The sequence below is a fragment of the Sus scrofa genome, chromosome 1 (genome assembly GCF_054392235.1).
Source record: "Sus scrofa isolate SSC_HxYL_T2T_F1_AM1 chromosome 1, Sscrofa_HxYL_maternal_Yorkshire_Landrace_v2.0, whole genome shotgun sequence".
NCBI lineage: Eukaryota > Metazoa > Chordata > Mammalia > Artiodactyla > Suidae > Sus > Sus scrofa.
The window spans coordinates 63,707,749-63,734,732 of NC_139383.1; the positions used below are offsets into that span (position 1 = coordinate 63,707,749).

At 38.3% G+C, this 26,984-nt stretch overlaps 1 long non-coding RNA gene across 7 annotated transcripts in view; it reads right to left on the bottom strand.

The window, feature by feature from the left end:
* The window catches only part of LOC110260380 (uncharacterized), a 408,289-nt gene that overhangs the window by 341,892 nt on the left and 39,413 nt on the right, over positions 1 to 26,984 (bottom strand). Inside the window, exon 4 of one of the 7 annotated variants that reach the window (XR_014806277.1) lies at positions 2,997 to 6,359. The exons of the other annotated variants lie outside the window; for them this stretch is intronic. This is a non-coding gene — a long non-coding RNA (uncharacterized LOC110260380). Of the gene's footprint in view, positions 1 to 2,996; positions 6,360 to 26,984 lie in introns of those variants that run through there. 7 annotated transcript variants of the gene reach the window in all.

Here is a 26,984-nt window from a genome sequence, read left to right on the forward strand (position 1 = left end):
AGAATTTGTATGCCTCTCACCATGATGAGTACATCAGTAGAAGGGTTTTCTAGCTAAGCCTTGACTATGATGTATTTTAAATTTCATTTACTTTTTGGTCAACTCTATACATTTCATGCCATATTGGGCACTCTGTTCCTTTCTTCTTCTTTTTTTTTTTTTCTTGCTTTTATCTTTTTAGGGCCTCACCTGGAGCATATGCATGTTTCCAGGGTAGGGGTCAAATTGGAGCTGCAGCCACCAGTCTATGCCACAGCAACGCAGGATACAAGCCCCATATACGACCTATAGCACAGTTCATGCCAGATCCTAATCCACTGAGCGAGGCCAGGGATTTAATCCACATCCTCATGGATGCTAGTCAGGTTCATTGACCACTGAGCCACGATGGGAGCTCCCATTCTGTGCCTTTCTAAATGTTTCAAGTTAAAAGGATAACATTAGGTACTGATGAGTAAGTCAAATAGAGAAAGACAAATATCTTATGATATCACATATATGGAATCTAATAAAAATGATACAAAAAAACTTATTTGTAAAACAGAAACAAACACAGATTTCAAAATTGTTGCGAGACATGTTTTTGTAATATTGTCTTAGCCTCTTTGCTGAAAACTCCATCTTGTCCTTCCTTACTTTGTCCCGACTTCCTCCTTGAGAAACAGTCACAGTGATGGTAAATGACTTAAGCTTAAGAACAAAGACCTAAAGGCATGCCATTTGCAGAAGCACAGTGAGGATTCTCTGAAATGCTATGCATAGATAGCTAACTCAAATGCTAATGATTCATAAATGTCTAAAGTTTAGAGTAAAAGTTTAACCATCTACCACCTAAGTGACTTTTAAAACAATAAAAGAACTTATAAAATAAGAAAAACCTACATCCTGCACCTACAACCCCCTTTTCACTTGAGGTAGTCCTCAAGAGCACAATAAAAGCAGTGTGGTTTCTTGAGGCAGGGCTGAGATCTTGAGTCCCCCGGTTCCCACCTTTACTTAAGATAAATGTCTCTGTGTCTTGTTTTATGTTAACTTTTTTTCCTTAAGTTCCACAGCACCCATTCTTCACCCCCATCCTCCTGGGCTGGTCTCGGCACAAAATCAAACTTACGTTTACCAAAGAGGGAAGTGTTGGGGGAGGGGATAAACTGGGAGGATGGGATTAATACATACACACTATTATATATAAAGTAGATAAATAACAAGGACCTAAAGGGCCTACTGTATAGCACAGTAGTAATATCTGTAATATCTGTAATATCTAGTATGGAAAAGAGAAATAGATATATGTATATGTAGAACTAATCCACTTTGCCATAAATCTGAACCTAATCCAAAATTATAAATACTACCCATAAAATTACAAAGAAGAAATTCTAGAACTGAGTAGAAGAAATCATCAGACTGAGGAACCCTGTAATGATAGGCACTTGGGTGTGGGTCCTGCTGGGACCTTATCTACTACAAACCCCTCATTGATCTCTTGATGCACCTGTCAATCTGGCCCACAAGGGTCTTTTTATTGTTCTGACAGTATCCATACGATGGCATTGATGTTACTTATGGTTTTAAATTACTTTAAACTTTTAATCAATTTGATTTTGAAGTACTTTTTTATTATTATCAGTATTCATTAATTTGGAATTATGAAATTCAACTTTGCATTTATTACTCAGATTTATTTCACAGATCCTTGTACAAAAAGAGTGCTTTTCTCTTCCCTAATCCTACTGAGTAAAATACAAACCTACATGATGAATGGAAATATTTCTCTCATCATACTGGTCACCCTTGTAGAAACTTTCATCTCTTTATAGTCTGTGTTTTGAAAAATCTCTTTGTTTTACAGTTCAAAGCAAATTCATCATAAGAGAATGCCAGCTTAGAGCAGAGGGCAATAAATGCCTCTTTTTCCAGGACCAGGAAAAGCATTAATTATAACAGAACAATGCAAACCTCCCTACTCTGCTTCAGAAACATCTCTCAGTTCTTTTCCACTGGGATACAATCTAATGTTATGCATTCATATTTTGGCCCCTACTGTTGAAAAGAAGATGATAATAGCTAGTGATATTCCTCAGGCTAAATCTAACAAAAGTTTATTCTAGCAAACTTGGCATATGATAGATTTAACCAACAATACACAAACCCATACCCTTCTCCCCTGAGTCCCACGCCCCCAACAAACAGTAACTATCCAGATCTGATAGAATATTAAAATAAGAATTTAGCTGACCCGTACTCAAGCATAAAATCAGAGACTTGGGAGTTCCCAGAGTGGCTCAGTGTTTAACACACCTGGCTAATACCCATGAGGACGCATGTTTGATCCCTGGCCTTGCTCAGTGGGTTAAGGATCCGGCGTTGCCATGAGCTATGGTGTAGGTCGCAGACACAGCTTGGATCCCACATTGCTGTGGCTGTGGTGTAGGTCAGCAGCTATAGCTCTGACTCAGCCCCTAGCCTGGGAACCTCCATATGCCTCGAGTGTGGCCCTAAAAAGACAGAAGACAAAAAATAAAATATAATAAAATAAAATCAGAGAATCAAGTATCATTGAAACCCAATTTTCTTCTTTCCTTCTTAAAAACTAAAATTTCGGAACTTAGAAATTTTATTTATATATTTATTTATTTTGCTTTTTAGAGCCACACAGGCAGCATATGGAAGTTCCCAGGCTAGGGGCTGAACTGGAGCTGCAGCTGCCAGCCTACACCACAGACACAGCAATGCAGGATCTGAGCCACACCTACAACCTACACCACAGCTCATGGCAAGGCTGGATCCTTAACCCACTGATGGAGACCAGGGATCAAACACATGTCCTCATGGATACTAGTCAGGTTCATTACCACTGAGCCACAATGAGAACTCCTGAACTTATATTTTTAAACGCTAAACAATCCTATTTCTTGGTGATGTCTTTCCCTTTTAATCTTAATTTGATAGTTAAAATGCAAAAGTAAAAGAAATAGGGTAAAATTTTTCCTTGCCTCTTTTCTGGTGTTTGTGGAAGATGTTTTAAAAGGCTAGTTGTTCTAGCAGCAGGGCAGTGTTCCAAGGCTGTGTGTCTGTTACAACAGTTTGCTATTACTATTAAAAGCAGTTCCTCACTGTTTTGCCCCTTCTTATGTTTGAGATTATATTGAGAGTCTTACTGTTGATTGATAAAGCAAATATTTTTGGCTGTATTTTCATTAGGGAAAATAAGTTTATGTTGAATTATTGAATCAAAACATGAAATTGATAATTTTGCTTAATTCCTTTTCACCTTTGTGATTAGAATTACTCTCTCTTACTTTTCTTGATCTTATAAATGCCCTGGTTTTGTTAATATTTTTTTCCTGTTTTATTATATCTATACAAGTTATTTTCAAACTTAAAAACAAACATATGTGAAAATGAAGAAAAAGTTTTTAAATAATGCCTCATGGAAACTAAATTCTGATTCCTACATTACAAAAAGAAATCTCAAATGATGTAGGGTCTACAGAAAACAAATACAAGCATAGAAGAGTCTCTGTTCTGAATATGCTAGTTTAGAAGTCACTAAATCCAAGCTCAAGGAGAAATTTTCTATTCCCATTTCTAAATTCTATAGTGAACCCAATTCCATGTAAATTAATTGATATGGGATAAAAGTCCACAGTCTTTGGGGACCATTTGAAACCATATAAAAAAATCACTCCAGAATAATAACTGATCAGTGACAAATTTCTAACCAAATATTATGTTATAATTGCCTTAAAGCTTTTAAGAAATCTTTTTGTGATTTTATAATGTTAGAAGAAGGCTATGAACCTATCTTTTCCTCTCTCCCCACACCTCATACCTTCTTGTTTCCAAGATCAGTTGGTAAATGAGCCTCCCATCCTTTGTGTCTGAGGCTCCTTGAGCCCCTTGTGACAAATCAGAAAACTTGGGCAAAATAATTACACTCAAAGAGACTGTCATGACCAATAAACAGACAGAGCAAAATTAATCAGTCAGACACACCATGGCAGCAAATTTACCTTAGTTATATGAGTAAATCAGTGCCATTTATTTAACAAATACTTAGGGGAAAGGTTATTTTGTGTCAAGCTATTTGCTAACTCCCACTGTTTCCTGTCCCCACTGAGTTTTCCATATATTGGGAAACACAAATGGCTTGTTTGAGATCAGGGTTACCCTATAATCCCTACTGAATGGTTGGAAAAGTGACACCTGTGAAGTCAAATTGAATTAGGTTCAAATTTTCCCTCTGCCACTCCATGGCTGTATTACTTTCAGAAAGTCACTTAACCACTTTGAGCATTAACCTTTGTAACAGTAGGATAAGGATAATAATACCCTTCAGGAGTCTATTTAGTCAACAAATGTTTCTTGACATGTACCATGTGCTAGGCACTCTTACAAGTTTTCAGACTATATTATAAACAGCAAAAATCCTTGCCCTTTTGGAACTTATATTTTAAGAATCTTGCCTGCCACTGTTCAATAATAACTATTATTATCACTGTTATAATATATTTAGTAAGTGTAATTCAAAGGGAATTACCAAGAAAAAATGCTCACCCTCTCAGATTTTACAGTGAACAATACATGAGACAAGTATGGAATGAAAATAGGGCACCTAAAAATGCAAAACATAGAGCAAGCAACATATCCAAGGTTGAAACATACCCATCTCAAATGTCACGAGTATGAATTTGAGTGGAGTGCTGATTAATTATCAATTATGAGTGGATAGCCAAAAGAATTCAATGTGAGCTAGTGCTGTGAAAAATTTCCTATCACACTATTCAACCTAGAAAGGCCAATAAAACCATGTGACAATCTCTACCAGAGCCTATACATGGGTCTCGAAGTGCAGGGTCCTTCTCACCTGTGCTTATCTAGCTATTATCTAGGTGGCCAGCTGTGGAGATGGACACTAAGTCTTTAACATGATAGCACCCTTCTAGAAGACCAACCATCCACATTGATAGAAAGTTGGTTATTTCAGGTAACCAATTCATTCTTGGACAGAATTATTCCATATTCTGGGTATAGGTTTGTCTCTGTGTGCAGGCCCTTGACTAGCACCATTCTAAGAATTTAGAGTGTCTGTTTATTATCATGGGATCCTTTGTAACATCACCACAGGCCAAGGGACCCACAGGAAAAATGGTGCAATGATGAGCATACACACAGACTCCCCTGGTCCTACTATAAACCTCATCACTCAAAAGTTGTCTTCCCAATATCACAGCTCCTTAATGGTACAACTGAGATCGCAGGTCACATGTGCAGTGCTTTCCTTCAAAGTTCAGAATGTACACTGAACCAAAGGGTATTTTATAGTGTTATGTCTTTGATAGTGGGATCTAGAAACCAATGCAAAAAATAGGAGTGGCTTATCTAACTGTAACTCTCAGTGACCCACTTGGAGAATTTATGCTTCCTATGCCCATAACATTTGGCTTTGCTGGTCTAGAGTTTATGGTTCCATTCTTCTGGGAATGGAAGAGGAAATGCTTCTAAGAGGGGGCACAGTAAGGTTCCATTAAATCTAAATTTGTTTTATCCTTGGAAGCTGTTGAGTTCCTCGTACCAGAACACCCATAGGCACTTAGTGAAGAGACTCCCTTTCTTCCATTGTCAGTTCTTGCCTCCTTTGTCATCAATTAGTTGACCATAGATGCTTGGGTTTATTTCTAGGCTTTCTATCCTGTTCCATTGATCTATATTTCTGTTTTTGTGCCAGTACCATACTATTTTGATAACTGGAGCTTTGAAGTATAGTCTCAAGTCAGGGCACCTGATTCCTCCAGCTCATTTTCCTTTTCAATATTGCTTTGGCTATTTGGAGTCTTGTGTCTCCATACAATGTTTTTTTTCTAGTTCTATTAAGAATGTCATTGGTAATTTGATAGGGATTGCACTTAGTCTGAAGATTGCCCTGGGTAATACAGGCATTTTGACAACCCTGATTCTTCCAATCCAAGAACATAGTATATCTTTCCATCTACTTGTGTCGTCTTTGATTTTTTTCATCAGCATCTTATAGTTTTCAGATTACAGATCTTTTGCTCTTTAGGTAGGTTTATTTCTAGGTATTTTATTCCTTTTGAGGCAATGGTAAATAGGATGGTTTCCCTAATTTCTATTTCTGACCTTTCATTATTAGTACATAGAGATATAATTGATTTTTGTGTATTAATTTTATATCCTGCAACTTTACCAAATTCATTGATGAGCTCAATTTTCTTTTAGTGTCTTCAGGATTTTCTAGGTATAGTATCATGTCATATGCAAACAATGATAGTTTTACTTCTTTTCCAATTTGGATTCCAGTGGAAAAAAGTCAGTCTCTTCAGTAAGTGGTGCTAGGAAAACTGTAAAAGAATGAAATTAAAACATTGTCAGAGTTCCTGTCGTGGCGCAGTGGTTAACGAATCCAACTAAGTACCATGAGGTTGCTGGTTCAATCCCTGGCCTTGCTCAGTGGGTTAAGGATCCGGTGCTGCCTGTGTGCTGTGGTGTAGGTTGCAGACGCAGCTCAGATCCCACGTTGCTGTGGCTCTGGCGTAGGCCAAGTGCTACAGCTCCAATTAGACCCCTAGTCTGGGAAACTCCATATGCCACAGGAGCAGCCCAAGAAATGGCAAAAAGACAAAAAAAAAAAAAATGAATGAAATTAAAACATTGTCTAACACCATAAACAAGACCTAAATGTAAGGCCTGATGCTATAAATGGATTAAAGACCTAAACGTGTAAGGCATGATAGTATAAAAATTCCTAGAAGAAAACATAGGCAGAATGCTCTTTGACATAAATCATAGCAACATCTTGTTTGATCCACCTCCTAGAATAGTGACAATAAAAACAAAATAAACCAATGGGAAGTAGTTAAACTCAAAACCTCTTGCACAGCAAAGGAAACCATTAAACAAAAATACAACACACAGAATGGGAGAAAATCTCTGCAAATATTACAACCAACAAGGGCCTGATCTCCAAAATACACGAACAGCTCATACAACTCAACAACAAAAAACAAACAACCCAATCGAAAAATGAGCACAAGACCTAAATAGACATTTTTCCAAAGAAGACATACGGTTGGCCACTAAGTACATGAAAAAATGCTCAACATCACTAATTATTAGAAAAATGCAGATCAATACTACAATGAAGTACCACTTCACCTGGTCAGAATGGCCATCATTAACAAGTCAACAAATAAGAAATGGTGAAAAGGGTGTGGAGAAAGGGAACTCTCCTACACTTTTGATGGTAATGTAAATTGATACAACCACTATGGAAAAAAGTATGAAGGTTGCTCAGAAAACTAAAACTACCATATGATCCAGCAATCCCAGTCCTGGGCATATATCCAGACAAAACTTTCATTCAAAAAGAACTTCTTTCCAGAACAGATGCTGACTCAAAGACATTGAAAAACTTATGGTCTCCGGTGGAGACAGTTTGGGGGTTGGGGGGATGTGCTTGGGTTATGGGATGGAAATCCTGTGAAATTGGATTGTTATGATCATTATACAACTACAGATGTGATAAATTCATTTGAGTAATAAAAAATTTTAAAAAAATAAAATAAAAATAAAAAAATAAAAAAACAAAAAGATACATGAACCCCTATGCTAATTGCAGCACTATTAAAAATTTCCAAGAATGGAAATAACCTAAATGTCCATCAACAGATGAATGTATTAAGAAGATGTGGTACATATATACAATCCAATATTACTCAGCCATAGAACAAAATAATGCCATTATAATAACACGGATGCAACTAGAGATTCTCATACTAAGTGAAATAAGTTGGAAACATAAAGTCAAATATTATATGATATCACTTATATGAAGAATCTAAAATACGGCACAAATTATCCGATATACAAAACAGAAACATATCACAGACATGGAGAGCAGACTTGTGGTTGTCAGAGGGAATGGAATGGACTGGCAGTTTGGGGTTGGTAGAAGCAAGCTATTACATTTAGAATGGATAAGCAATGATGTCCTGTTGTGTAGCACAGGGAACTACCCCTTGTTCTCCTGAGCAGAGAATGATAGAAGATAGTATGAGAAAAAGAATGTGTGCATAGATAGACAGATAGATAGATAGATAGGCAGACAGACAGATAGATGAATGGGTCACTATGCTATACAGCAGAAATTGACACAACACTGTAAATCAATGATACTGTAATAAAAATCTATTTTATTAAATAAATAAATAAAATTATTTTCCATTTAAAAAGGAAGACCAGAAAGCAAAAGAAAAAAAAAAAGGAATTGCTATACATATACATACTATACCAGGAGTAATTGAGCTTGATTAATCTTGAGGTGATAAAGTATGTCACGGATATAATGGACAGAATATTTGGTCTGGACAAGTTCATTGGCTTACTTACCTCTGAGTACTTCCACATTGTAGCAACCACTGCCCAACAAGGGTGCAGAAACCAGCGTCCATGGGGAGTAAAGATCTAGGTTACCCCACTGACCAACCAAAGCAGATCAGTGGAAGGCTGGCTGAGAGTGAGGAATATACAGAATGGGTGGTACATGAAATGGATGATGAATATCAATTGTGGCCTCAGAATAAGCTTGTCCTATAAACCTTTCCTCTATTAATCATTTTTGATAGAAATTTTGAGTGTCTGACACCTTGAAGAAGCTCTGACAGGACAGAGTAAGACTGAATAGGAGCAAGAATGGATCTAAATGGTGAAGGGGATAGAATGTAGAATGTTTTGTTAAACATATCTCCCATTCCTAGCCCAGTTCCCAACATATAAATGTGAATCAATTAATATTTGTCAAGTATTAATACTCTGCTTTGTACAGGCAGATTGTGTAAAGGATTGTTTCAGGAGGCAACTACTGTAAGCTCCTGGAGGTCAAAAGCAGCTGTGTCTTTTCTTCTTTGTACCCTCTTCCGGGACACCAAGGTAAACTGGCAAAAGCCTCCTATGTTGGATGTCACGGTGTGCTGCCCATGCTCTCCTTTAGGACACAGGCACTCCCCGCCACCCCAGCTGCTGGGAATGGTGGCTGCTACTGACTCACAGCTGAGTCCCACCACCAAAATTTTACTCCAATGAAGAGAGCTGTGGAGCCCAATATCACACTATCCTCTGTGAGAGTACCTGCATTCTATGCTGGTAGGTGCGAGGTTACAAATGACCAGCGTATAGGTTCAATTTGGGAAGTCATCCCAGGTTCAGAGAGTCTCATAGGACTGGCTGAAACCTCTGTGGTAACTCCATCTGAATTCAATTTCAGTGTGCATAATCCTGATCCTTCATTCCCTAAATGGTGTTATGCCCAAGAGCATACCCCCAAACCCTCTCCACTCCATTCTCCATCCTAGGGACACAGGCTAAGATAGTTGGATCGGGAGTGGTCCTTGGAAGTAGAACCTAAAATGAGATGTTAGAACTGGTCACCCATTGGCAGGCTGGCAATGAGTGGAGCTGCTGCTGAATGAAAGAATAAAATCCAGCTATATACTATTCACAGAAGATACTACTGTAACTATAAAAGATTCCTTTTATTTAGAATTTGTACTATGTATTTTCTTCCATAGTTTTACTTTCAACCATTCTGTATGTTTGTATTTTTAAAATGTCCCTTATAAGAAGAATACAGCTGATTTATTTCTTAATCCAGCTTGACAGTCTTTGTTTTTATTAAAATACTTGTTACATTTGATTTTAATATCATTAAGTGATATGTAATGGTTCATAGCCTTCTTAGCATCTCTATCCTATTTTGTTTTTTTCTTTTATCTTCTTTTGGATTAACTAAATATTTCTCTCTTTTTTTTTTTTTTTTTGTCTTTTCAGGGCCACAGTTGTGGTATATGGAGGTTCCCAGGCTAGGGGGAAAATTGGAGCTGTACCTGCTGGTCTAAACCACAGCCACAGCAATGCCAGATACAAGCTGTGTCTGTGACCTCACCACAGCTCATGGCAATGCTGGATCCTTAACACACTGAGGCCAGGGACCAAACACATGTCCTCATAGATACTAGTCTGGTTTGTTAACCACTGAGCCATGATGGGAACTCTTAACTAAATATATCTTTTTTTTTTTTTTTTTGTCTTTTTGCCATTTCTTCGGCCACTCCTGTGGAACATGGAGGTTCCCAGGCTAGGGGTCAAATTAGAGCTATAGCCGCCGGCCTACACCAGAGCCACAGCAATGTGGGATCCGAGCTGCGTCTGTGACCTACACCACAGCTCATGGCAATGCCAGATCCTTAACCCACTGAGCAAGGCCAGGGATCGAACCTGCGACCTCATGGTTCCTAGTCGGATTCATTAACCACTGAGCCATGATGGGAACTCCTAACTAAATATTTCTAATGAATTTTTTTCTCCTATCATAGGTGTGGTTTATATATTCTTTTATTTTTATTATACTAGTGAATTGCTATCTGTGATCACAGCCTGACTACGTGATTTACTAAAGCCTTGTTATGTATTTTACCTTTTTTAAACCATTTCCCAGAAAATGAACATTTTTATGTTATTGTTTTTGTACATTTCTAAATATACTTAAGGCCTCACAAGACATTATTATGTTTAAAAGACAACATTCATTTACATTTATCTGATGTTTATCCTTTCTAATGTACTTTATCCCTCTTCACTTCCAGCATTCCATCTATCATATTTTCTTTTTGTCTAATAATCTTCCTTTGGAATTTCCTGCCCTGTGCATTTATTGCTGATTAATTTTCAATTTTTGTCTCTTTGTCTTCCCTCTGAAGAGTATTTCCATTGAGTATAGGATTCTGTGTTGGTAATTATTTTCTTGGAGCACTTTGAAGATATTATTCCCTTGTCTTCTGCAAAATCAATTGTCAGTTTGTTGTTGTTCTTTGAAGTAATACAACATTTTCTCTGGTTTCTCCCAAAATTTTATCTTTGTCTTTGTTTTCAATCATTTTACTTGTGGGATTTTCTTTGTACTTATTCTGTTTGAGGGTTGTATGCATTTGTATCTGTGGTTTCAGAGCTTCTACTAATTTTGGAGACATTTTGGTCATATCTCTTCCAAGATTCCTTCTGTGCCTTTCTCTCTGTCCTTTCCTCTAAGACTCCAGATGCAGATGTTTTAACTGTATCATATGTTCTTTTCCATTCGTTTGTCTGCTACTTCAGTGTGAATATTTTTTCTGACCTATTTTTCAGTTCACTTTTTTTCACAACTATATTCACTTTCTTGCTAAAGTTAGACATTAAATACTTAATTAGTTTGCTGTTTTAAATACATTTATTTCTAATGTAGTAGTTATAGGTATTCATTTTAGTTTTAATTTTAAATTTCTATTCAATTCTTTCAATAATCTCTACTTCTTTACTTAAAAATGTCACATTGTGACTCAGCAGGTGAAGGACCTGACATTGTCTCTGTGAGGATGTGGGGTAGATCCCTGGCCTCGCTCAGTGGGTTAAGGATCCAGCATTGCCACAAGCTGTGGTGTAGGTCGCAGATGCAGCTCAGATCAGGTACTTCAATGGCTGGGGAACAGGCTGGCAGCTACACCTCAACTGTGGGCCCCAGGAACTTCCATATATTGCGGGTGTGACTGTAAATAAAAGAAAACAATGTCAACTTGTAATTGAATGTCTTCTATGTATTCTTACAGTAATTTTAAAGAGTGTGTCTGCTATTTTTAATATCTGTATCTCTATTAGATATGTTAAGTTTTCCCTTGGCTTTTAATCAGTTGTTTTATGTTTTCTTATTTCTTACTGAGTCTTGAAAATTATATGTAGAAATATCCAGAGATTATCCGAAGATACAATAATTTGTTTCTTCATCCAAATGTATTTGTTCTGTTTCTGCCAGGAACAAGTCTAAAACGCTATCTTCTTGTCCAATTATGAATGGAAATTATTTGAAGCTAGGGTCAGGCCTGGCAAGAGCTGCTCTGTGTTATTTTCACCCTTACTCCTAAGCTGTAGTCCTCCAGGGTTCTAGCCGAAAGCCTCGTTAGTTTACTGGGATACGTCTTGTTGCCCCATTTCCAATCTTTGTCCTGCCAATGCAGTGAGACTGCTAGAAGTTCTGCATAGCCCCCCCAAGCCTCTCAGTCCCTGATTTCAAATTGTCAGGTGCAATGCGGGGAAAAGGCAGTATCAACTGTCTGACACACACCTCCTGGTCCTCCCTTCTCTTCCCCATCTTAGTCTTGCACATGCTCTTTACCAAGTCAGTCCTATACCAAGTTCAACCAGATTTTCTGGTTCATATTTTTACAATCCTTGTGTTCATTTTACATGTTTGTTTAGTTGTTCTTCGACTGTCCAAAGAAGCTAGATCACCATTTCTGTGAACTCTACCAAGAGCATGCTGCTAAAAGATAATAAAGAAAACAATTGTTTTGGAACCCCAAAATAGCAGCAAGTCTTAAGTCGGAAGTGTAGAATTAGGAAAATCACCTCGAAGAGGAAGAATAAAATTTTAAGAGATGCAAATGATGCAGATATAAAATATTCAACCTATACATGACAGGAATTTCAAGATAAGATGAACAGAAGAGAAAGAACAGTTTAAAAGCTAAAAGCTAATCAAGGAAAGCCTTTATTCACTGGAAAAAACCCTGAGTCTGCAAGTCAAAGATTAAAAAGTTCAGAGTTCTAGGAATAATTAATGAAAAAAGTGTATGTATATTTAAATATATTCTGGTAAAATTCTGAACTTAGAATTTGGAAAAAAAGAAAAAAGGAAAACTTTACACAAAAGGGAAAATGCTGTTTTTTCATAAATGGTATGAAAAAAATGATTATTTCATGAAGTTATTACTCATTGTTTTCTTACATAAAAGACACCAAAATTTAGGGTAATTTGCATCTATACAATAACAAAAGCCTATACTTTGAAATTGGCACCAAAATGCATGGAAAGCTTCTTTTGATGGATAACTACTGCTTGCCATCAATTTAGTGGTTGTGCTTGAGGAAAACCAGCATCTTCTTTGTTGTTAATTGTGGGAATCTTAGGGATGACACCTTTATCTACCACAATCTATGATGATTTCACATTGTTCTCAATTTTCTTATCATGCTTTGTACTGTCTTTTCATGACTGTGCATCACTGATTCAGGTTCCAAAGATATTGATATTTATATATATACATATATATATATATGTATTTTTTAAGATGAGGACATTTAAGTAAAATAATAAAGGAGGACAAGCAACATAATAAAAGATAACAATAATTGAGGACATTGGAGAAAAGGAACCTCACTTTAGCTAGAAATAGAAGGAAGCAGAGGAGTCCCTGTTGTGGTTCAGTGGTTAACGAATCCAACAAGGAACCATGAGGTTTTGGTTCGATCCTTGGCCTCGCTCAGTGGGTTAAGGATCTGGCGTTGCCATGAGTTGTGGTGTTGGTCACAGACGCGGCTCAGATCCCACGTTGCTGTGGCTGTGTCAAGGCCGGCAGCTACAGCTCCAATTAAACCCCTGGCCTGGGAACCTCCATATGCCACGAGTGCGGCCCTAGAAAATACCAAAAAAGAAAAAAAAAAAAATAAGAAGCAGAATCATACGCTTATAAATTTGCAGTGACTAAAGCACAACCTCAGCAAAAACTCTGAATTGATTCAATTGATGGATCTGAGTTCTGGTTGATTAGTAATTAATTAAAGTTGGAAAAAGAAGCAATGTCTTCTTAATAAAGTAAATTTTATTTTAAAAAAAACAGCTATATGGACCCCTACAGACTTAGTAAACTATCACACACCCCATTCCTCTGCCTGATGGATTTGAAAAGCCATAGGGGCAGATGACACAAGCTTATGTTTTTAACATTGGCAGAGCCCACTTTGATTCATCTACATACTAACCTAATATGAGTTGTTTCCTGGAGTAGAGTACAAAATTGTCCATATACTCTTTGATTATTTTCTTCCTTCAAGGTAATCCCTCTCTCTCTCTCTCATGCACACACGCACACACACAATACATATAGAATTGGAGTTCTGCTGATTCCCTTGTAAGTATATGTGACAACAAAGTTTCAACAATACTTTCCCAAGTCTTCTGATAAACAACATCCCAATAAAACAAACAACTATCTTTTACTGGTTGAAATAAATGTTGGCAAGGAATATTCCAGGAGTATGTAACCCCAGTTGAAGAAATCTTGCTCTCAACAATTCTTGTTAAGGGGTCTAGGAAATAATGCTAAAACAAGGCTAAGTGAGAAGATGACTGCAAAATCATTGTGCAGGTTTAAGAGCTTAATATTTGAGAATAATAATGATGGAATGAGACTGCTTATGTTTGCATTTTCACTCTGCAGTGAAAGTTCTCTCACTTTGACACTGATCAATACAAAGAGCTTCAACTATGCTGTAAAAAGTCAAAAATAACCACTAGTACAATAAAAATAGAATGCAGAACTTCTCAGTTCACCAGAGGAGAAAATAAGCCTACACAAGGAGTCAAATTGGAATGCAGGAAAGAAAAAAAAAAAAGTGAGAGAAACTGGTAAGTCTGGAGAAAGCAAAAGCATAAAACAAGCAAAGCAGAATGAAGTCTTTTCCTCATTCTCCTCCCACCTTCCATTTCTGATTACTAGAAAATGCCAACTGACTTCCTGCTTCTTGTCACATACCTAAGCAAGGAGGAGAAATGTAAGCATTTGGTATTGCATCTAACACTAGAGAGAGAAACTAGGATGCCCTTAGCACAATCGAGCACAGGACAAATGCATTGTAATTGGTCTGAGTAATAAATCTCATTGCTTTGCAGCTTTTCCCCCAACAGAATCCAAAATGCAGCCACCCACACACAATCTCAACCCTATCTAAAATAGAAACAGATGGGACTGAATAATTATTCCCTTGAGGCTGAGGAGAAACCAGGCCAGCAGTAGCTGGGAGGTGTAAAGAGAAAGCAGAGACCAGAAGAAGCAGAGGTTGTGAATTTCCTAGTAACTATGAGAGGGGAAGCCTTAAAAGGTAGCTTGATAGTTGAATCTGAAAAGTTGGAGACACTTTCAATGCACTCCACAATGTAAGGGAACCAACAGAAAGTGCTTGCTTATATGTGATGCTATCTATGGAGGGGATATCTATGGAGGGGATAAAATATAAAGGGTAGACAGTCAAAATGAGACTCAACAAGTAGGAAGACAGCATTAAGAAACTCACTAGAATACAAAGCAGAATCAAAGGAATTTATAAAAACACGAAAGAAACCAAGATTAAAAAATACTTGTGAGTTGATAAATAGAAGGTTGTACTCAAAAACTTTCAACAGTATTAATAACAGGGTAAGGAATATTTAACATAGTTAAAGTATAATGAGGTCCTATCATCAAGAGCAATGTGAAATAATGAATAAGTGTAGATGGATTTCTAGTATAAACATTAACCTCAAACCATAAGAATAACACATTTCTTGCAGTTTGGCAGACTATAACCAGAAAAAATTACAAATAGGAAACACCTAGAAATGATGGATAAAATTTAAAGTTATGAGCTTATTAGTGGCCTCCAATGAGGACAGTACACCAGACCTTGGCACAGAATAGAGGAAGGACTATAAAGACTCGGGGAGATAATATTTGAATAAAACTATCATGTGCCATCTGCTTAGCCACCTCCAGCCTCTCTTCTTGGTAGGGCCCAGAGGATATCCCTTTCATCAAAATATTAAGAAATCCATTGGTGTGGGGAAGACCAACATCCTCAGAAAGCTTTATGGTGGCTGATCTCTACAGTCTCGTTTTCAGATGGACATAGCCCACATGACACTGTTGACTCTAGAGAACTGCTGTGTGCAATTACCTAATAAGCCAGTGGGGTGGAGCAATAACCAGTCTTTCAACCTAAAATGATCTCTGGTGGTAGCTGAGTACTGAAAATCCCTAACAATAAAAGAGATGGGCAGCCATTAAAACATTGCTCAATATGTAAAAATAAAAAAATAAAAAATTAGGTCTTGTGACAGAGACTTGATGTGAGTAACTGCAGTGGTAATAAAAGACTACTTATCTGGTTCTGAACCTTAAGCCAGACCTTCGACCCAGAGTCTTTTGATTAGAGGAAGACCTTGCGCGTGGCCATAAATGTTTACTGAAACTCTTCTTCTAAGCCTTCCCCAGAGGGGCATGTGGCCATGTACCACATGGGTACAGGGTAACTGTGCACGGGAAAAAGGGATATACTCAGACCCTCAGAGGTTAACAGATACTGAACTGATGCTCACCCCAGAGACCTGAAATGCCAGCCAGGTCAAGCAGTCAGAGGAGCTTGCAGAAGTAAAGAGATAGATGGAGTCTTGGCCTGAGTCCATCCCATAGTTGATTTACTAGACCTGCAGACCCATTTTGTGGTTATTTTACTCCAAAACTGGGGGTGTCTGCACAACGGTTCTGTAACTCACAGTATGTAAAGGCTATCATGTAAGAAGCCCCCTTTACCTTGCTCCCCATCACCAAAAGCAATACTGTATCCCTGCGTATCACATGTTAGTGTCACTATCAAAGACATCAAAGATGAAGAGGCAATGATTCCTACCATATCCTCTTTTTACTCCCCTACTAGCTAGTGAAAAACCCAGATATATGTTCAGGGATACCTATGTATTATCATAAAATTTATCATGTTGTGACATCAATTGAAGTGCTGTTCCCCATATGATATCATCACTAGAGCAAATCACCACAGCCCTTGGCACTTTTTGTACAGTCATTGACTCAGCAAACATTTATTTCCTATACCAGGTATTAGAGAAAATTAGAAGTGATTCACTCTCTTTCACCTCCGGGCTATGTCAGCTCAAGCTCTCAGTCTTATTATATATACTAGGGGGACCTTTACTGCCTTGATATTCTACGGAGCACAGTGCTGGTTCACTACATTAATAGAAATATGCTGAGACCTGGTGATCAGGCAGTAAGAAAAGGAGATGCTTTAGAAAGGCACACGCATGCCAGAGAGAGGTGATACAAACTTTAGGAAAGTTCAGAGACCAGCCACATGGATAAGTTTCTGGAGGAGCAGTGGTCTGTGGCAGGTGAGGATAGCCTCTCTAAAGTGAGAAAAGTTGGCTGCACTTAGCATTCCCATCTCGAAGAAAGACACAGTGCTTGATAGAACTTTTGAGATTTTAGAGAAAACATATATGATGTTTGGATGTGCTGCCCCAATCTAATCACAAGGTACTATATAAAGCTGCCAGTTTTAGGTGGGTTTCAGAGTAAGAGAAGCTTCAATGTTGGGCACAAGCTGTGGTGCAAGCTGCCATTTAGGCTCTATGACTGAGCAGATTCAAAGATACCCAAAATGCCTCTGGTGATCAGATGCTCAACAGGAGAATCGAAACACAGATCTTAGGATTTGGGAGCTAGGACACAAGATCTCTTCCAACAACTGTCCTTCATTTGCAAAGCAGGTCTCAGCTTTGATCTGGGTCCAGCAGAGACATAAGACGCATGAACTGGGACTTATCTCATGTGCCAAAGCACAGAGTTGGACGTGAGCAGCAGCATTCCCCTCTTAAATTGAAATGGTACACTCATAACCAGGCTTAAGATGGTCTGGAAAGCACAAGTAAGTCACATGGGTTGGTAAATCAAACCCCAGGGCACCTATGATTGGTGCCTTGATGCCTCCCCCTCACCAGCACCTATGAACTCATAAGCAATGCCTTATGACTAGTTTACAGAGGGGAAAAGGCATGGGCCTTTTTTAGAGGTAAGTCTGCCAGTTCTTAAGTCCCCAGCCAAGAATAGACCACTGCTTTATTACAGTCCCACTTAAGGGTCTCCCTAAACAACAGTAGGGGAGGGAAATTCTCCTGCTGAGCAGAACTTCAGGCAATAATCCGTGCTCCACTTTTTGTATAAGGAGATGTAGTACAAATCTAAACTATATGGGTACCAATCTAAACTAATCCTTGGTTAATGGCTAATGGGTTCCCTATGTGTCAGGGACCTTTAGAAATGTGAAGATTGATAACAACAGGATCTGAGTGAAAGGTAGGTGGATGGACATGGTGGCCATGAAAATGCCTTGCTCAGCCTCCCAGCTCCATGGAGCATAACTGACTAATGACCCTGAGCTTTGTTCTTCTGGATCCTCCACCACATTCCTGTCCAGGCCACACTTCCCATAGGTAGCACTGAGCCAGTGACTTGGTATGATGGCCTTATGGATACAGACCCATCCCTGTAGACATGGGACTTTTTTAAATGAAGTACTTTGGTTTAAGGACGCTCCATCAGCCTCAGCAAACTATTCTGGAATTGCCCTGAGGTCTGACACACTGTATACACATTGCCCCTTCCTTCTCACTCTATTTCGGAGATGTCATATCTGTCAGAACTGCATTTTCCCACCGTCTCTGCATGTCTCTTCCGTTTTCCTTCACAGGTATTTCCACAATAAATCTCTTGCATGTTGGATGGTATATTTTAACATTTTAATATCCAAAGGTATCAGGCCTTAATCCTAAAATCTGTAAATGTATCTTATTTGAAAAACGATTTCTGTGCAGCTGTGGTTAGTTAAAGATATTGAGAGAAGGAGAGGAGGCTGGATTACCCAGATGGACCCTAAATGCTATCACGAATGCCCTCATAAGAGAGAGGCCAAGCTAGATTTGACATAAACACAAGCAAAAGGAAAGGCAATGGCAAGAGAGAGATTTGAAGATGCTGATAATGGAAAGTATGCAGCAGCCACCAGAAGCTGGAAGAAGCAGGGAAGAGATTTTCCTCAACAGCCTCCAGAAGAGATGTAGTTCTGCTGACAGCTTGATTTCAACCCAGAGAAACTGATTTCAGAAGTCTAGCCTCCAGAACTGCAGAAGAAGGGATGACTGTTGTTTGAAACTACTCAATTTATGGTAATTTTGTAAAGCAGCCATAGGAAACTAATACACAGGTCTAATTCTGTTTCTTAAGGACCTGAATTTACACAAATGGTACCACATGTCATCCAAGTCAAGCGGCAATGAGTTTTGGTGGTGAATTCACTCACTGCCCAGCAGGTTAAGGTGATGCCATCCTGAGCGGAGAATGGGGCATGACAGTCCCTGCCACAAGGCAGCCCAGTTGCTAATGGTTACCACTGATGGCCTGGAAAGCATTTGAAAGATAAAGAACAATACCTACAAAAAACAGTAGAGCTAGTTGGGTTGCTGATAAACTGTATTGCTAACTACAAAGGAATAATAAGAAACTGCGCATTGCTAAAAATCAGTTAAGGGCTAAGTGTGAAAGCCGTTGGCCTGTTTAATAGCTTACAAAGTGGAAGAGAAGACAGAGCTGAGCAGCCAACTGAAGCTCTAAAAGTTAAAGTTGTAGAGTTCCACAGATGATTAAATAATCAAGGAAGGTCTGAATTGGAAAACCAGGGGACACTGACCCACAGGTCCCTGTGTTAGAAGATTCTACAGAGGCCTCTCCCATGTAAAGCAACAGGTGCCCCTCTCAGAAGCTGCCCGCACCTCCTCTCCTGGTTGCCAGCCTGATAACTAGGTTTAAATCCCAGCATAACCTGCCAGGGGCCAACCAAGCTGTGTACAACAAAGGAGGAAGGCTGAACGCTCAAGGAGCTGCAACACCAGAAGTAGCCAGGAGAGGGCATCTGGCAGCCAAGTCAGAGGGACCTCAACTGAAGGGCTGGAATATAAAACCACCCAGATTGGGTTCCATTGGAAGAATAGGACACTGAGGAAACAACTATTCAAGGAAAGTACTGGTGAGAGGGGAGCTGGTGGTTCTGTTGAGGCATTAGCTGCAGGACAGGGCTGGCTGTGGGGAGGAGGCCACAGAGCTAGGTTTGTTACTGTTCCTGGAGATGAGAGTCAGAACATGGTGCTCGGCAGCAGACGCCAGGAGGCCACCGTTACCTGGACAACTGGCAGAGCCAGAAAGGCAGCCCAGGGGCTTTGACACATCGGAGTTGGTAATAGGGCTTCACCTCCTAGAGGTAAAATCGATATGCAGCCAACATGGGTGCTCCTTAAAATCTACAACCAGGTGAAAAGGTAGGAACAGAAGAGCAAGAAGGTGAGTGTGAGTGGCCCCCCCAATAAACAGTCACAGTCTTACTGGGTTCCCAAATCTGAGCCAGTTTTCAAATCCAGAAAAATCGACTGAAGAGATGGGCTAGATCAGTCCAACTTTGATTTAGAGAAACTGAGGCAAAGCCAAGACAAATATCTTGCCCAGGATTGCACAGCTAGTGTGTCAAGGAATAAACTCAGGAAATGATATGTGCAAACTTATCACAAAATACTGATATGTGAAAGAATCTATAAAGTGGATGAATACTCAGAAAAATGTCCAAAGGAATACAAGTGATAAATGTACTGGAAAAATTTAGTAGAAAGGAACATAAAACAATGTGCTATCATGTTAAACTATATTAATAAATGTTTTAAATAACAATATGCTGAGTTGAAATTCAGGAGTATGTAAACTGGTACATTATTTCTGGAAGTTAACTTTCACTTTATTTATAAAATACCTAAATTTGGGGAATCTTTTGACCTCTAAATTATACACTTAGGAATTTATTATACAGAAATCATCAGGCATTTGCAGAAGAGCTTATTTACAAAGATAATAACTGAGCATAAAATATAACAGGAGAGATAGAAAAAATACCCTGGTGTTTAAAGAAAGATTGGTAAATGTTATGATATAATCATGGAATAATATAAAGCCATTAAAAATCATAATATTTAATAATATTCCATGTACTAGAAATGTTCACAAAACATTGTTAGGTATGAAATGATGAATTTAAAAGAATTTTTATAGTGATGTGAAAGAGTTTTTATCCAAAGAATAAATAACACTTTAATAAAGAGTCACAGAATGGTAGGTGTACTAGATCTCAGAGATCAATTATAGCAACACTCTCATTTTCTGATGAATCCACTGAAACCCAGAAAAGCTAATATTTTAATGTAGAAGCAAAAGAAATAGGCTGAGAACAATTTTGCATCCAAAAAAGTGTGTGTGTGTGTGTGTGTGTGTGTGTGTGTGTGTGTGAAAGAATTATGAGTTCACACCAAAAGGTGCTTATCTACCTGTAGTGCAAGTATGGATAATAATTATTTCATATATTAAGTTTTCTCTATTTTCGTGACTTTTGCAATGAACATGTAGGAACAAATAAGAAATGTTATTTTATTTTTTAATTTTATTTTATTATCGTACCCATAGCATATGGAAGTTCCCAGGCCAGGGACTGAATCCAGGCTATAGCTGTGACCTACACCAAAGCTGTGGCAATGTCTGGTGCTTTAACCCAGTGTGCTGGGGCTGGGGTTAGAACTCAAATCTCTGCAGTGACCAGAGCGGCTGTGATCAGATTCTTAGCCCACTGTGTGACAGTGGGAACTCCTTTTTATTTTTTTATAAGAAATTTTACTTTTTAAAATTTGTTCAAAGAATCAGTGTGTAAGTAAAAGCCCTCTGTTCCAAAATGAGTCTCAAGATTTGCCTGTACATACCTGACAGTTTTCAGGCAGCATTCATTAGCATTCACACAAATCCTTTAAGCTCAAAATTACCTTGGTCAGGATGCAATCTAATTTTTTTTTAAAAGGTCTGAAACAATAATCCCATTGCATGAGTACACAACTAGATTATAGGGACACTGTTGAGTACATGAGTAAATGTGAATATTGAAATCAATAAAACTTAGAATAGAATTCATGTTGGCGGAGTTCCCGTCATGGCGCAGTGGTTAACGAATCCGACTAGGAACCATGAGGTTGCGGGTTCGATCCCTGCCCTTGCTCAGTGGGTTAACGATCCGGCGTTGCCGTGAGCTGTGGTGTAGGTTGCAGACGCGGCTCGGATCCTGCGTTGCTGTGGCTCTGGCGTAGGCCGGCAGCTACAGCTCCGATTCAACCCCTAGCCTGGGAACCTCCATATACCGCGGGAGCGGCCCAAAGAAATAGCAAAAGGACAAAAAAATAAATAAAAAAAAAAAAAAGAATTCATGTTGGCATATTTAGTTTCATGTCTAATTGTTATTTTAATGCTCAGTAAATAACCTAAGTTAAAATTAGGTTACAAAAGTACTATAATTAGTATTTTCTAATAGCCAAACTAAATTTTGACTTTTCCTCTTTACGTTGTATCTATTATGAACACAGATTTCTAGTTTTTGCCAGTGTACTATTTAGTTCTCTTCACCGTCATTATTACTATAATCACCCTCGCACTGACACTGTGCTGACACATTAGAAAAACCAGGATCTGAAGTTCCAGCACCACGGACTCCACTTCACACCCTAGCCCTGATGTTACGCATGTCCATACCCCCCGGTGCTCTCCCACACTCTTTACCACAATCAGAAACCTGTGAAGAACTAAAGACTGGACCACCTCTGCTCTGGATCTCTGAGCAACAGGGGGCTTAAGGTCCTAGGATCTTTGGAGAATGAGGCATAGTATATGCAGAGTGTTAGTTCCACAAGTGCAGGTGTGGTGGGAGAAGGCAGAATGAGTAATCTGCATCTCTGCACTTGAGAATGTAAGAACTGAGACCTCAGAAAAGAGAGACTGACAGTAAAGAACATGGAAGGCTGAGGCTAGCCCAGCGACTTGATTTCTAATCCAGACTCTAGGACATTCTGAAGGATTATAGTGGTTTTACCTTTAGCGTCAGTCTTAAACCCAATTTAATTCAGAAATAGAGGATGCTTGCCAAAAAAAATAGCTCTAATCATTCATGCCTAAAATTACTTTACATACACAAAGAATGCCTTTATTCCCCAATGAGAGAAACACAATAAAATACTAATACCAGGAAGAGTTCATCTGAAGCATAAGTGGAAATTGTATACAGACTAAGAGAATTCTAGGGCTGGACCTTAGAGATCAATTATAGCAACATTCTCATTTTATGATGAGCACACTGAAACCAAAAGAGCTGTATTATAGAGTATAAGTAGATTGTGTGATGATTTTCTAAATCCCAAAACACTGCAACCAGAAGTCAGCTGGAAATTTTAAAGAGATTGTTCTAGGACAAAAATAATGAATGCAAATGTTGTGTGCTGATATGTTAATTTAATTGAATCTGTAACCCTGCAAATGTCGTTGAAAACAAGGGTTGAGATAACTATAAAATATAGGCCTTAAGTAGATTATTAGGCAAATTTAGTGCTGTTTGAGATTGATATTTTGATACAATCTAAAGACCTCTGGACAGCAGTCAAAAGATATAGGCTCTTCCTATTCCACTAACCCACTGTATGGTCCTTAACAAGATAATGGACTTTTTAGGGGCTCCTCTAGTCACTTGAGTGTAAGATAGAAGGCTCAATACAAGATCTGTAATGTCCAAATTCCACGATTCCATAAAAATCACACTTTCTGCAAATTTCTTGGGGACTCTGTCTGCAAATACTAGATTGTTTATACCTCTGATATTATCCACTAAGAACCTCTTATAATTCTTACATAAACAACAACAACAAAAACAGATTCCTCAACCAATAAATCAACAGTATTACTTTTAACAAAATTGTCTTATGATTACCATGGGTGAAATCATTCTTGAGGAGGAGGGAGTATTGGGAGAGTGAGAATAACATATACACACTACTGTATAAAATAGATGATTGACAGGAATTTACTATATAGCACAGGAAAACCTACTCAATAGTTTATAACAACCTACATGGGAAAAAAGAATGGATATATTTATATGTATGACGGATGCACTTTGTTGTACACCTGAAACTAAGACAACAGTGTAAATCAACTATACCCCAACAAAATAAAATCTTAAAAAAAAATTTTAATTGCCTTAGATCTCATATAGCACACCCTAAAATGATACATAGTTTAAACCTCTAATATCAATTTAATAAATACTATGAAGTGTTAAAATTCTAATAAAAGTGATGAAATATATCCAAGAGAAGAGGCAGCAACAAAAATATAATGACCACTTATCCCCATGAATGATGAACTTATAAATTATAGACCTGGTGTGAGTAACGCCTATGGAAATTTTCATAACTAAAGATTAAAGTCAAGATTTAAAAAAAAAGTTTCTCTGTAACTGCTAAGAAAAGCTTCTAATCAACACTAACTTCAAGCAAGATTCTGTGTGCTGTTTCTTTAAATAGCTAGTCAGTTAAAACTTACACCTGTTATATAAACATATCAGAATTTCAATGATCATTTTTAATTCTTCCCTTGACTCTCCATGACCAAATTCCTTAAAAATTATTTTCAGAGTCCTGACATTGCCAGATGTTCCACTGTCCCTTTCTCACCCACTTTCTTTTTTTTTTTTTATTTTATTTTCCCACTGTACAGCAAGGGGGTCAGGTTATCCTTAGATGTATACATTGCAATTACAGTTTTTTCCCCCACCCTTTCTTCTCTTGCAACATGAGTATCTAGACATAGTTCTCAATGCTATTCAGCACGATCTCCTTGTACATCTATTCTAGGTTGTGTCTGATAAGCCCAAGCTCCTGATCCCTCCCGCTCCCTCCCCCTCCCATCAGGCAGCCACAAGTCTCTTCTCCAAGTCCATGATTTTCTTTTCTGAGGAGATGTTCATTTGTGCTGAATATTAGATTCCAATTATAAGTGATATCATATGGTATTTGCCTTTGTCTTTCTGGCTCATTTCACTCAGGATGAGAGTCTCTAGTTCCATCCATGTTGCTGCAAATGGCATGATGTCATCCTTTTTTATGGCTGAGTAGTATTCCATTGTGTATATATACCACCTCTTCCGAATCCAATCATCTGTCGATGGACATTTGGATTGTTTCCATGTCCTGGCTATTGTGAATAGTGCTGCAATGAACATGCGGGTGCTCTTTTAAGTAGAGCTTTGTCCGGATAGATGCCCAAGAGTGGGATTGCAGGGTCATATGGAAGTTCTATGTATAGATTTCTAAGGTATCTCCAAACTGTTCTCCATAGTGGCTGTACCAGTTTACATTCCCACCAACAGTGCAGGAGGGTTCCCTTTTCTCCACAGCCCCTCCAGCACTTGTTATTTGTGGATTTATTAATGATGGCCATTCTGACTGGTGTGAGGTGGTATCTCATGGTAGTTTTGATTTGCATTTCTCTTATAATCAGCGACGTTGAGCATTTTTTCATGTGTTTGCTGGCCATCTGTATATCTTCTTTGGAGAAATGTCTATTCAGGTCTTTTGCCCATTTTTCCATTGATTGATTGGTTTTTTTGCTGTTGAGGTGTATAAGTTGCTTATATATTCTAGAGATTAAGTCCTTGTCAGTTGCATCATTTGAAACTATTTTCTCCCATTCTGTAAGTTGTCTTTTTGTTTTCTTTTTGGTTTCCTTTGCTGTGCAAAAGCTTTTCAGTTTGATGAGGTCCCATGGGTTTATTTTTGCTCTAATTTCTATTGCTTTGGGAGACTGACCTGAGAAAATATTCATGAGGTTGATGTCAGAGAGTGTTTTGCCTATGTTCTCTTCTAGGAGTTTGATGGTGTCCTGTCGTCTATTTAAGTCTTTCAGCCATTTGGAGTTTATTTTTGTGCATGGTGTGAGGGTGTGTTCTAGTTTCATTGCTTTGCATGCAGCTGTCCAGGTTTCCCAGCATTGCTTGCTGAATAGGCTTTCCTTTTCCCATCTTATGCTCTTGCCTCCCTTGTCAAAGATTAATTGACCATAGGCGTCAGGGTTTATTTCCGGATTCTCTATTCTGTTCCATTGGTCTGTCTGTCTGTTTTGGTACCAGTACCACACTGTTTTGATGACTGTGGCTTTGTAGTATTTCTTGAAGTCTGGGAGAGTTCTGCCTCCTGCTTGGTTTTTGTTTCTCAGGATTGCTTTGGCGATTCTGGGTGTTTTGTGGTTCCATATAAATGTTTGGATTGTTTGTTCTAGTTCTGTGAAAAATGTCATGGGTAATTTGATAGGGATTGCATTGAATCTGTAGATTGCTTTGGGTAGTATGGCCATTTTTACAATATTGATTTTCCCAATCCAGGAACATGGAATATCTTTCCATTTCTTTACATCTTCTTTGATTTCTTTGATTAAAGTTTTATACTTCTCGGCATATAGGTCCTTTACCTCCTTGGTCAGGTGTATTCCGAGGTATTTGATTTTGTGAGGTACAATTTTAAAAGGTATCGTATTTTTGTATTCCTTTTCTAATGTTTCATTGCTGGTATACAGAAATGCAACTGACTTCTGAATGTTAATCTTATATCCTGCCACTTTGCTGAATTTATTAATCAGTTCAAGGAGTTTTGGGGTTGAGTCCTTAGGGTTTTCTAGGTATAGTATCATGTCATCTGCATACAGTGACAGTTTGATCTCTTCTCTTCCTATATGGATGCCTTTTATTTCTTTTGTTTGTCTAATTGCTGTGGCTAGGACTTCCAAAACTATGTTGAAGAGCACTGGTGAGAGTGGGCATCCCTGTCTTGTTCCAGATTTGAGTGAGAAGGCTTTCAGTTTTTCCCCATTGAGGATTATATTTGCTGTGGGTTTATCATAAATGGCTTTGATTATATTCAGGAATGTTCCCTCTATACCCACTTTGGCGAGGGTCTTGATCATGAATGGATGTTGAACTTTGTCAAATGCTTTTTCTGCGTCTATTGAGATGATCATATGATTTTTGACTTTTTTTTGTTAATGTGGTGTATGATGCTGATTGATTTGCGTATGTTGAACCATCCTTGTGAACCTGGGATGAACCCAACCTGGTCATGGTGTATAATTTTTTTGGTATGTTGTTGGATTCGGTTGGCTAAGATTTTGTTGAGAATTTTTGCATCTATATTCATCAATGATATTGGCCGATAGTTTTCTTTTTTGGTGCTATCTCTGGTTTTGGAATGAGGGTGATGGTGGCCTCATAGAATGTCTTTGGGAGTATTCCTTCTTCTTCAACCTTTTGAAAGAGTTTAAGGAGGATGGGCACCAATTCCTCTTTATATGTTTGATAGAATTCACCTGTGAAGCCATCTG